The following is a 12,763-nucleotide window of genomic DNA, read 5'->3' as shown; positions in this document are numbered from 1 at the left end:
AGGTGTTTGTGTCGGCCACTAGGGTCGCTTAGCTTAGCCATCCAGTGACCTCGGTGCAAATTTTAGGACTAAAAATAATATTGTGAGGTGTGAGGTGTTCAGAATAGACTGAAAATGAGTGGAAATTATGGTTATTGAGGTTAATAATACTATGGGATCAAAATGACCCCCAAATTCTATGATTTAAGCTGTTTTTTAGGGTTTTTTGAAAAAAACACCCGAATCCAAAACACACCCGAATTCGACAAAAAAAATTCGGTGAGGTTCTGCCAAAACGCGTCCGAACCCAAAACACGGCCACGGAACCGAACCCAAAACCAAAACGCAAAACCCGAAAAATTTCAGGTGCACATCACTAATTTTTATATAGGCAATCTTTAAATAGTTTAAAAAAAAACCAACACATTTGTTGCAGTATCCCTGAAGAGCGTGTTTCATCCCCATAGGTTTCTATGGGGGATGTGATGCTACCAGATTAGCCATTATCCGCAATGTGAAGCATTCCCGATATTGGCCTCTGCAGCTACCACCATCTAGAAATGGCGGGATGTATTGTAGACTATGGGCTACACACAGCATATCTTTATGGCAAAGAGATCTCCCAGAACCCTCCCCAAAATTGGCCACTGTGCTGTGCCATCATCCTGACTGCAAATGCATAGTAGGGCCATCCATTCACTGAGAACATCACATGGTGTGGCTCCTTTCGTAGCCCATGTCCCTGCAAGTGCTGATTAACTTGACCACTGTGATAGCATATTGCAATGCTATCCTGGGTGCTAATTTTACAGGCAGATCACATTGTATATATGTTCATTGATAAATGGGCCCTTAATTACGTTACCATTGTGACATTAAGGCCTGCAACCATTACACAATAAAAATATGCCACAACCATATCAGTGATTTTGCTTCAGTAACAAACCTAAAACACACTGATATGTTAAGTAGTATTTTTTTTTTATTAAAAGGGATCTCTTAAAAAACTTAATCAGACTTGCTTACATTGGGTTGTTTTGCTAAATAAAATGGAGCCCCTACTGAATGCATCTGTCATCAAGCATGGATATATTTTTCACATGCACATTGGGGGTGATTCCGAGTTGTTCGCTCGCTAGCTGCTTTTAGCAGCATTGCACATGCTAAGCCGCCGCCCTCTGGGAGTGTATCTTAGCTTAGCAGAATTGCGAACGAAAGATTAGCTGAATTGCGAATAGAAATTTCTTAGCAGTTTCTGAGTAGCTCCAGACCAGAGGTTCTCAAACTCAGTCCTCGGGGGCACACACAGTGCATGTTTTGCAGGTCTCCTCACAGAATCGCAAGTGAAATAATTAGCTCCACCTGTGGACCTTTTAAAATGTGTCAGTGAGTAATTAATACACCTGTGCACCTGCTGGGTTACCTGCAAAACATGCACTGTGTGTGCCCCCGAGGACCGAGTTTGAGAACCTCTGCTCCAGACCTACTCACAAATAGCGATCAGTTCAGTCAGTTTCGTTCCTGGTTTGACGTCACACACACGCCCAGCGTTCGCCCAGCCACTCCCCCGTTTCTCCAGACACTCCTGCGTTTTATCCTGGCACGCCTGCGTTTTTCCGCACACACCCAGAAAACGGCCAGTTTCCGCCCTGAAACACCCACTTCCTGTCAATCACACTACGATCACTTCAACGATGAAAAATCTTCGTTCGGACGTGAGTAAATCTACTAAGTTTTGTGCTAAAATACTAACCGCATGCGCACTGCGAACCATGCGCATGCGCATTTTTGCCTTAATCGCTCCGTTGCGAAAATCGGCAACGAGCGAACAACTCGGAATGACCTTCATTATTAGGTGACCAGATTTAATAGAATTTTTTTTTTGCAACACAACAAGAATATATAGTGTCCCAGGGACAGCATAAACATGCCTGACATGGATGTGAAACAGCAGAGTATGGAATCCAGTCCAGGTATTTAGTTTGATCAAGTCTGAGCAACAGCAAACATGACTGTAGATGGTATCCGGACTCTAGGTCGACACCACCTAGGTCGACACACAGTAGGTCAACAGTGGCTAGGTCAACACTAGAAAAAGGTCGACATGACCATTAGGTCGACATACAAAAAGGTCAACATGCGTTTTTCACATATTTTTTTTACTTTTTCATACTTTACGATACATGTGGACTAAGATTGGGAATGGTAACATGTGCAGAGAGAGTTAGATTTGGGTGGGTTATTTTGTTTCTGTGCAAGGTAAATACTGGCTGCTTTATTTTTACACTGCAATTTAGATTTCAGTTTGAACACACCACGCCCAAATCTAACTCTCTCTGCAAATGTTATATCTACTCCACCTGCAGTGCACATAGGGCCTCATTCAGACCCGTTCGCACGCTGCAGTTTTTGCAGCCGTGCGATCGGGTCTGTATTGTGCATGCACACAGGTCGCAATGCGCAGGCGTGTCACTGCCAAGCAACGGGGGTCGCCGGATAGCGATGGCTTCTACGACGGAAGCGATCGCAGGTTTCGATTTGAAGAAGATTGACAGGCAGAAGACGTTCCTGGGTGGCAACTCACCATTTTCTGGGAGTGTCGTAAGAAACGCTGGTGTGTACGGCCGTTTCCTGGGAGGGTTCCTGACGTCAGCTTCTTCAAGGATCATCGCAGCAGGTGAGTAAGTCCTGGGCTGTGTAGAAACGTTTGTGCAGCTCACTGCACAGCCAAACACAGCCCTGCAAAGCCCTAAACCCCTCTCCTGTAGGCGCGACTACCTGGTCGCAGCAGTTCAAAAAATAGCCTGCGTGCGACCAGGTCTGAATTAGGCCCATGGTTTTGCCCAACTGCTAACAAATTTGCTGCTGTGATCAGATCTGAATTGGGCTCAATATGAAGTGATACTTTTGATAGTTGCTACATCCAGGACAATAGAGAGAGATAAATTTGTATTACAATTAGTTACCGCACACATGATTTCTATACATGACAATTTATTAGTTAGTAACTGAGGGGTACATTTACTAAGCAGTGATAAGAGCGGAGAAGTGAGCCAGTGGAGAAATTTCCCCATCAACCAATCAGCAGCTCTGTATCATTTTATAGTATGCAAATTATAGATGTTACTTCAGTGCTGATTGGTTGTCATGGGCAACTTCTCCACTGGCTCACTTCTCTGCTCTTATCACTGCTTAGTAAATGTACCCCTTAGTATATTACCTTGATAGACACAGCGTATGTAATTGCTTATTTACATTAAGATTGTTCTTTGTATCTGTATCTTATAAGTTTTTAAGTGGGTTATATGTGGGGACATTTGCGGGTTGTTAGATATTGTCTTTTCATATTAATGTTGGTGACTTTTAATGGCGGTCGTATTCTAATGATTGACTGTTGCTGCCTGGAAGGGTTACGATCACCTAGACACATGGGGCGTGGTGAGCTACTTTAGATGGTGAGTACATATTGGTGGTCATTCTGAGTTGTTCGCTCGGTAATTTTCTTCGCATCGCAGCGATTTTCCGCTAATTGCGCATGCGCAATGTTCGCACTGCGACAAGTAAATTTGCTAAGAAGTTTGGTATTTTACTCACGGCATTACGAGGTTTTTTTCTTCGTTCTGGTGATCGTAATGTGATTGACAGGAAGTGGGTGTTTCTGGGCGGAAACTGGCCGTTTTATGGGAGTGTATGAAAAAACGCTGCCGTTTTTGGGAAAAACGCGGGAGTGGCTGGAGAAACAGGGGAGTGCCTGGGTGAACGCTGGGTGTGTTTGTGACGTCAAACCAGGAACGAAACTGACTGAACTGATCCCAGTGGCAGAGTAAGTCCCGAGCTACTCAGAAACTGCTTAGAAATTTCTATTCGCAATTTTGAGAATCTTTCATTCGCAATTTTGCTAAGCTAAGATTCACTCCCAGTAGGCGGCGGCTTAGCGTGTGCAATGCTGCTAAAAGCAGCTTGCGAGCGAACAACTCGGAATGAGGGCCATTATGCGTTGTATTTAGGGTCGACAAAAGCACAATATCCGTGCTGAAACGTTACTATCACAGCTATGAAGTAGTAACATTTATTTGAATGGAGAGACGCCGCAGAGGATGGTTATATATTGTTAATCCAGTTTGGGCTCACATCGGGGGACACTTAGCGCAGTAGTTTACCAGTACCCAGGAGTGCCAGGTTTTGGAATATTTAGATTTATAAAGAGAGAGAGAGAGAGAGGATGAGACAGCACTCCAATGCAAGTATAATCAGTGGTGCAGGTTTCAAGTTTCAAAAAGATAATAATATCACCACTCACTGTATCCAAAGAAAAAAAGTAAAAACCAGCACTCACATTTAGTGAAGGGTTTATTAGAAAAATCGGGACTAAACCATAGTCATACACTGTAATGGCGGCAGTGCTGCTGCTACTGCCTTATGATCATACAAGGGAAGGAGGCACAGCCAGGGTCGGGGATGACAGAATATAGTGCTATGGATTGTTTGAGGAGGGGGGCCCAAGTCGGTATCTTGCTTAGGGCCCATGATGGTCTAAATCTGCCTCTGGACACAAGAGATAGTACTCCTGATGATGAACTAGTCACCCCTAGTGATAGGCCAGGGGGATAGCTACTGTTAGGGCTATTTCACACTTGCCAGTTTTGACCGGATAGCAAAAAGACGTCCGAATTTTTGCTGTGTATTTTTTTTTTTTAATTATGTATTAAAACACATGGGTGCTTTCAGAGAGCATGGTCACAGCACAGTCGCCATGTTACAGCTGGAAATATCCACTGACAAGGACGGCTGCTGTGCAGTTTTTTATCATCCGATCAAAACCGGCAAGTGTGAAATAGCCCTTAGGAGTCCTTGAATGGTCTCTGATGAATTTACACTTTCATGCTAATAACTGCTGAAAACTATTCTGTAACCTGTGACTTGCTGATAACTGCTTATGTTCAATTGTGAATTTATTAGTATTACCCACCTGTGGAAAATAAACCTGCAGCGTGAAACTTTTACTCTGCTTGTCACATTTGGGACCAAATGTAATAGAGTGAGAGTTTCAGAAAGTGAGAGATTTGGTAAGGTTTTTCGGGTTTTTTTTAAAGTGCAATCATTTACACTGCAAAACCAGGCTGATCTTGCTGTGTAAATGATCGCCACTTTTAAAAAAAAACCCAGCAAAACCTTACCAAATCTCTCATTTTTGAAACTCTCACACTATTACATTTGGCCCTTGGCATCTGAACAGGAACCCTGTTGCTGGACATTGTTAGGCGGAAAGGAGTCCTGAAAGGTGACTGGACCTATCCACAACAGCAGCAAGATGTGTTGCAGGACGCTACCCACTGTACCATGACTTGGTGAGACTGAGCCACACTGACCACTGCTGAGTAAGTAAGCCAGTAATGCCGGCCATTAATGGCACTTGTTCACAGTGGTAGCTCAAGCCTCCTAACTAGGACAACATCTCTTTCAGTGATGGTCACTGGCTCTGCTCCCTTTTCTGGCCCTGCCCCTTTTCAGCTCTGAACACAAGCCCGGCTGTCATAAGGTGCCTAAACCCACTCATAACTCCACTGCCAGGGGTCACTTCAGGCAGACAGCAGCGCTGGTCACAGCTCACCAAACAAAGACTCCATAATTCCCTGCTCCTGTCTGTCACTCAGCCCACAGCTCTGCACAGCTTTAATGCAGCAGCACACACCACAGGGAACAATGCTCAGGTGGGGGAGTAGTTTGACCAGTCGCCACTGCTAATGCAGTCTTGCCCAGACACTCTCTTTGGCACCACCCTATGCCTGGCAGTCTGTTTACAGACAGATGTATACAGGTCAGCTGTCAGGACACAGGGGGTGTGAGCACTGGAGGGAGGGTACAAAAGAGCATGGCTAACAGCTCTAATAAACGCCAGCCTCCTCTGTCATGTGACCCCCTCTGATGCAGGCACGAGACAGCTGATTTGCTACGCAGAGCCGTGACACTGTCTCATGCCTAATGATTAACAACTAGAGGAGGTACATTAGGCTTCCTGAGCCTTCTCCAAGCATGAGCACATTAACCCCTTGCATGCCATGCAAACCCTTACAGTCAGCATCAAATGCATTTGTAATCTCATTAATGGGATGTGGTTAGCATGCCGGTGGTCAGGATGCTGGTAGTAGAAATACTGGTACCAGAATCCTAGCCCATGACCACAACACCGGCGCAGAAATACCAACATTGCTTTCAATGCCAACACCGGAATCCCAACTGCCGGCATCCTGATCGTTAGAATGCCTGGGCGCAGAGGCGGAACTACCGCCAGTGCAACCAGTGCGTTGCACTGGGGCCCGCCTCTGTCCAGGGGCCCAAAGCATGTAATGAGTCAAACTGACTCATTTCATGCCACTGTGCGCTGCGGGCAACCGCTGTCCGCAGCGCACAGCCGCCCGGAGAGAGGATAGGAGCAGCGGTACGGGGGAGAAGGAGGAGGAGGGAGCCGAAGGAGGGAGCCGCAGCAGCACTTTCTACTGGTGGAGGCGCTGCTGCTGCTGCCCCTCTGCTTCACTATAGGCTGTCTTCCGAGAACAGCCTATAGTGAAGCAGAGGGGCAGCAGCAGCAGCGCCTCCACCAATGACACTGCGCTGCTGCGGCTCCCTCCTCCACCTCCCTCCTCCTCCTTCTCTACTGCCCGGGAATCGTCTGACGCTGCACCGAGGAGCCTGAGCCAGCGGAGAGGGTAAGTATAATTCTTCTTTCTTTCTTTCTTTCTTTCTTTCTTTCTTTCTTTCTTTCTTTCTTTCTTTCTTTCTTTCTTTCTTTCTTTCTTTCTTTCTTTCTTTCTTTCTTTCTTTCTTTCTTGGGACTGCCTGCCGCTATGTGTAAAAATGGGGGACTGCCTGCCGCTATGTGTAAAAATGGGGGACTGCCTGCCGCTATGTGTAAAAATGGGGGACTGCCTGCCGCTATGTGTAAAAATGGGGGACTGCCTGCCGCTATGTGTAAAAAGGGGGAATCTGCCTGCCGCAATGTGTAAAAATGGGGAATCTGCCTGCCGCAATGTGTAAAAAGAGGGAATCTGCCTGCCGTAATGTGTAAAAATGGGGAATCTGACTGTCGCAATGTGTAAAAACGGGGGACTGCCTGCCGCAATGTGTAAAAAGGGGGAATCTGCCTGCCGCAATGTGTAAAAAGGGGGGACTGCCTGCCGTAATGTGTAAAAAGTGGGACGCTGTCTGCCGTAATGTGTAACAAGGGCACGATGTCTGCCGTAATGTTTAAAAAGGGGACGCTGTCTGCCGTTATGTGTAAAAAGTGCACGCTGCCTGCCGTTATGTGTAAAAAGGGGGACGCTGTCTGCCGTTATGTGTAAAAAGTGTATGCTGTCTGCCGCTATGTTTAACAAGGGCACGCTGCCTGCCGTTATGTGTAAAAAGTGTACGCCGTCTGCCGCTATGTGTAACAAGGGCACACTGTCTGCCGTTATGTGTAAAAAGGGGACGCTGTCTCCCGTTATGTGTAAAACCTGCACGCTGTCTGCCGTAATGTGTAAAAAGGGGGATGCTGTATGCCGTAATGTGTAAAAAGGGGGACGCTGTCTGCCGTTATGTGTAAAAAGGGGACGCTGTCTGCCGTAATCTGTAAAAAGAGGAATCTGACCGCTGTAAGGTGTAAAAGGGTCTCTACCTGGTGTAGTGGTGCTACTGTGTGGCGTAATTTGAAGAATGGAGACTACTGTGCACCGTTTTATGAATTGGTATTATTTTGTGGCCACACCCCTTCCCCACGAAGCCACGCCACTATGTATTTTTGCGCGCGCCTACGGCGCGCACTGCCCCTGTTTTGCATGCAGGGGTGGGGCTCCGATGCCGTTTCTTGCACACAGTGCTAAAATGTCTACTTACGGCACTGTTGCTAGGTATCCATTTATCTGGCCCTGAGCAGGTCCCCCTCACCAGATCCTCTCCAGGGGTGAGGGGGTGGACTTGGATGGGATGTGGGGGGGGGGGGGGGCCCAAAGCATTTTGTCGCACCTGGGCCCACCACTCGCTAGTTCCGCCACTGCCTGGGCGAGTTAGGGTTAGGCCACTGGGGTTGTTGGGTTTAGACGCTAGGGGGTGGGTTAGGGTTAGGCAGCATGGGAGGGTTAAGGTTAGGCTGCGTGGAGGGGTGGTTAGGTTAAGGCACTAAGGGGAGGGTTAGGATTAGGTGTTGGGTACGGAGGGTTAGAGTTAGGGGGGGTAAAGGGAGACAGAAAGTATACTTACTACACCCCAGTCTGTATTCTGTGCATAGAGATGGTGCTATCAGTCTTCTGACCGCCAGCATCCTGACTGCGGGCCTCCTGTATGTATTCTCACATTTGCACCACAGTAAATAAAATCATTCACTTAACATATGTCATTTTTTGGAATAGATATATAAACCACATTGACCCTTTCCCTGTCAATCCAGTGTAACCCTGGTGTAATGGATGGGTTACTAAGTAATGACAGCGTGTGCCTCCACCCGAGCTATTTGGAATTTATTATTTCCAGGTGAGCTTGGGAACGCCTCTGTTGTAGATCTAGTGTCAATCCCCCTCTATCTTCCTAATCTATGTATTTCACAGAGGGCCCTAATTAGGATGATCTGGTGACTAATGGAAGTAACTTTCTCTATTTCAGGTTCCAACTCCAATAAGAAGACAACTCCCCTGGTAAGTATATGGTTGTTTACTATTAGTACTTAAACATAGTAATAATTACAAATCATACCTTTCAAAGTCTGCTGGTGTAGTCCTCAGGATGAGTCTTTCTCAACATTAGTAATCTCCTATACAGAAAATAACTGCATGCAATACAAAAAAAAACTTAACAATCCAATAGTCACAGAGACTATCGACCCGGGTTGGTAAAAAATAACAAAAACAGTTAATTATAGCTTATATCATAGCGATTATACTATGGTGCACCATCATCTACCTACACAGTATTTAGTTATGCATAACTATGGTATAGTACTTATACGACCCTCTTTACCATCAGTCCACTACCCTTGGAAAGGTTAGTAGATTAATGGAGTACCTATTCCACTGTATAGGTTTGGCTGGGATAACTTTACAGAGTGACGATCCTTGATCCAGGTAGTTCCCTTTTCAACGACGGAGTGACTAGGTGTCAGTCCTTGGTTGTAATTGGGTACGTAGATATATATTGTTACCTCTGACAATGCTAAATTCCTTTGTCGTATAAACAACCCTTAATGAAGTCTATGAACACAGTACGCTGTTTACTTAAGAAGTACCGTAAGGGTACGCTAGTTGCGTAACGATCGCTTAGCCGTAGGCGAGACGCTCAAGCGTCACGTTCGCTCACGGCCCAGTGATCACAGGACAGCACGTTATTGGTGATGACTAGAGTAATGATTCGCTATGGCGTAGCGGACGCTCGAGACCACGAGGAGATCACCAGCGGCGCAGACGCTCACAACGCTATACCTTTATGTCTAAACCTTTTATCAATGAAATACACAGAATACCTTAATGTGAATACAGGGTGTAAGTGCAACCTTGTGTAACCTGACTAACTACAAAGCTGCTTGAGCGTCACCGACGCTCAAGTGAACACTTAAAACTATAGGAAATACACAGATACTGGTTTAGGGTCCAAAGCCTATTATCTGTATTATAACTATTATACTTGCAAAAAGAATCACAGTACAAATGATACACTACAATATAACAGAGACTTCCTAACCGAATAACTATACAAGAAATACAATACAATACTATGCTGATCTAATACAATACAATACTAGTCAATGGGAGATACGAGAGAAAGAGAAGGGAGAGAGAGAGAGAGAGAGAGAGAGAGACGGAGAGAGAGAGATTGGCTCACAGTAAGACAATATGATTACGGAGAAAAACTTACGCACAAAGGGTATGATCGCATGCGCCTCTGGACATCCAGCTTCCCGATTATCAGCAATGAGAACCGTTTGATGAGAAGTGAAAGCTGGATGCCACAGGCCCGTCTTTTATGCTACTCACACAATGCAATCTAATGGTCCCTACAACCTCATTGTCCATTGGACGCAGGAATTCGGCTTCGCATTATAACAAAAGGTCATAGGGTGATTCATACAGGTGTGCTGTGACGATTTCAAACTGCTCAGGTGGGTGGGAAACTAGGTTTCCCGCCGCATACCTGAGTATGAGTAAATAATAGAAATGGACATAAACTTCTTATGTCCATAACTATCCGCACGAGCGATTAGTACGCTCCAAACCAACACCGGAATATTGTTAATTAAATACTCTTCCGATGGGTACCAAACACTGCTGTATGATTCCTGTTAGACCCTTCGCACAATACAAAGAGGGATTCCTCCGTTCAGGGACATTCTATATTAACCAAACTTTCAGAATCTATCAAAGGGACCATGGTCTACAAACTACATTAATTGTGAAAATATGTAACGAATGAGTCGCACGCCACGGTTACATAAACTCTACCGTAAATACGCATACCGTGCGTCTGCGGGTGCACGCTATTGCGGGTATGCGCCTTCACGGGAGAGCGTACGCATGCGCAGCGCAGACCAGTGTGCGGTGCAAATATGGCAGAGTGTATGGGGATATTTTTCTGACTTTGACACCTCCACTTAGGATCTGGGATAGGGTTGATAAAATATGGTATAGGTGATTCCATGTTTGTTTGAAGTTTCTTTCCTCAATAACGGTAGATTAGGGTATATATTTTCAATTGGTGACCAAGGTTGTGTATGTGATGTGAAAAGTCGATTAGCCTGGCAGGGCTATATTACTTCAAATATTCTCTGGCAACTGCCTTTAATTAGAGATGAGCGGGTTCGGTTCCTCGGAATCCGAACCCGCCCGAACTTCAGTTTTTTTTACACGGGTCCGAGCGACTCGGATCTTCCCGCCTTGCTCGGTTAACCCGAGCGCGCCCGAACGTCATCATCACGCTGTCGGATTCTCGCGAGGCTCGGATTCTATCGCGAGACTCGGATTCTATATAAGGAGCCGCGCGTCGCCGCCATTTTTCACACGTGCATTGAGATTCATAGGGAGAGGACGTGGCTGGCGTCCTCTCCGTTTATAGAGATTCGAGAAGAGAGTGAGACAGAGAGAGACACAGTAGTAATTTTGGGGAGCATTAGGAGGAGTACTACTACTACTAGTACTTGCTGAAGTGATAGAGAGAGATAGTGTGACTGTATTATCTGACTTGTGGGGGAGACACTGACAGTGGGGAGCAGTTAGAGTCTGAGAGCAGGACTCAGGACTCAGGAGTACATATAACGTACAGTGCATACTTTTGCTGCCAGAGTGCCAGCCACACTGCCATTGTTTGTGACCACACTGACCACCAGTATAATATATATTGTGATTGTCTGCTTAGGACTCAGGAGTACTACTTGCAAGTTGCTGATAGTGTGACCAGTGACCTGACCACCAGTTTAATAATCACCACCAGTTTATGAGTTTAATATATATATATATATATATATATATATATATATATATAATTGTATATAATATATATATAATATTGTATACCACCTAGCACCTACCCGTGTTTTTTTTTTTTTTTTCTTTCTTCTTTATACATACTACTATAGTAGCTTACTGTAGCAGTCTGCGGTGCTGCTGAGCTGACAGTGTCCAGCAGGTCCGTCATCAGTCATTACATAATAAATATATAATATATACCTGTCCGGCTGCAGTACTAGTGATATTATATATACATATATATTGATTTCATCTCATTATCATCCAGTCTATATTAGCAGCAGACACAGTACGTTAGTCCACGGCTGTAGCTACCTCTGTGTCGGCACTCGGCAGTCCATCCATAATTGTATACCACCTACCCGTGGTTGTTTTTTTTTTTTCTTTCTTCTTTATACATACTACTATAGTAGCTTACTGTAGCAGTCTGCGGTGCTGCTGAGCTGACAGTGTCCAGCAGGTCCGTCATCAGTCATTACATAATAAATATATAATATATACCTGTCCGGCTGCAGTACTAGTGATATTATATATACATATATATTGATTTCATCTCATTATCATCCAGTCTATATTAGCAGCAGACACAGTACGTTAGTCCACGGCTGTAGCTACCTCTGTGTCGGCACTCGGCAGTCCATCCATAATTGTATACCACCTACCCGTGTTTTTTTTTTTTTTTCTTTCTTCTTTATACATACTACTATAGTAGCTTACTGTAGCAGTCTGCGGTGCTGCTGAGCTGACAGTGTCCAGCTGGTCCGTCATCAGTCATTACATAATAAATATATAATATATACCTGTCCGGCTGCAGTACTAGTGATATTATATATACATATATATTGATTTCATCTCATTATCATCCAGTCTATATTAGCAGCAGACACAGTACGTTAGTCCACGGCTGTAGCTACCTCTGTGTCGGCACTCGGCAGTCCATCCATAATTGTATACCATCTACCCGTGGTTGTTGTTTTTTTCTTTCTTCTTTATACATACTACTATAGTAGCTTACTGTAGCAGTCTGCGGTGCTGCTGAGCTGACAGTGTCCAGCAGGTCCGTCATCAGTCATTACATAATAAATATATAATATATACCTGTCCGGCTGCAGTACTAGTGATATTATATATACATATATATTGATTTCATCTCATTATCATCCAGTCTATATTAGCAGCAGACACAGCACGTTAGTCCACGGCTGTAGCTACCTCTGTGTCGGCACTCGGCAGTCCATCCATAATTGTATACCACCTACCCGTGGTTGTTGTTTTTTTTCTTTCTTCTTTATACATACTAC

This window comes from Pseudophryne corroboree, chromosome 7, assembly GCF_028390025.1.
Source record: "Pseudophryne corroboree isolate aPseCor3 chromosome 7, aPseCor3.hap2, whole genome shotgun sequence".
Taxonomy (NCBI): domain Eukaryota; kingdom Metazoa; phylum Chordata; class Amphibia; order Anura; family Myobatrachidae; genus Pseudophryne; species Pseudophryne corroboree.
This window is presented reverse-complemented; position numbering follows the sequence as displayed.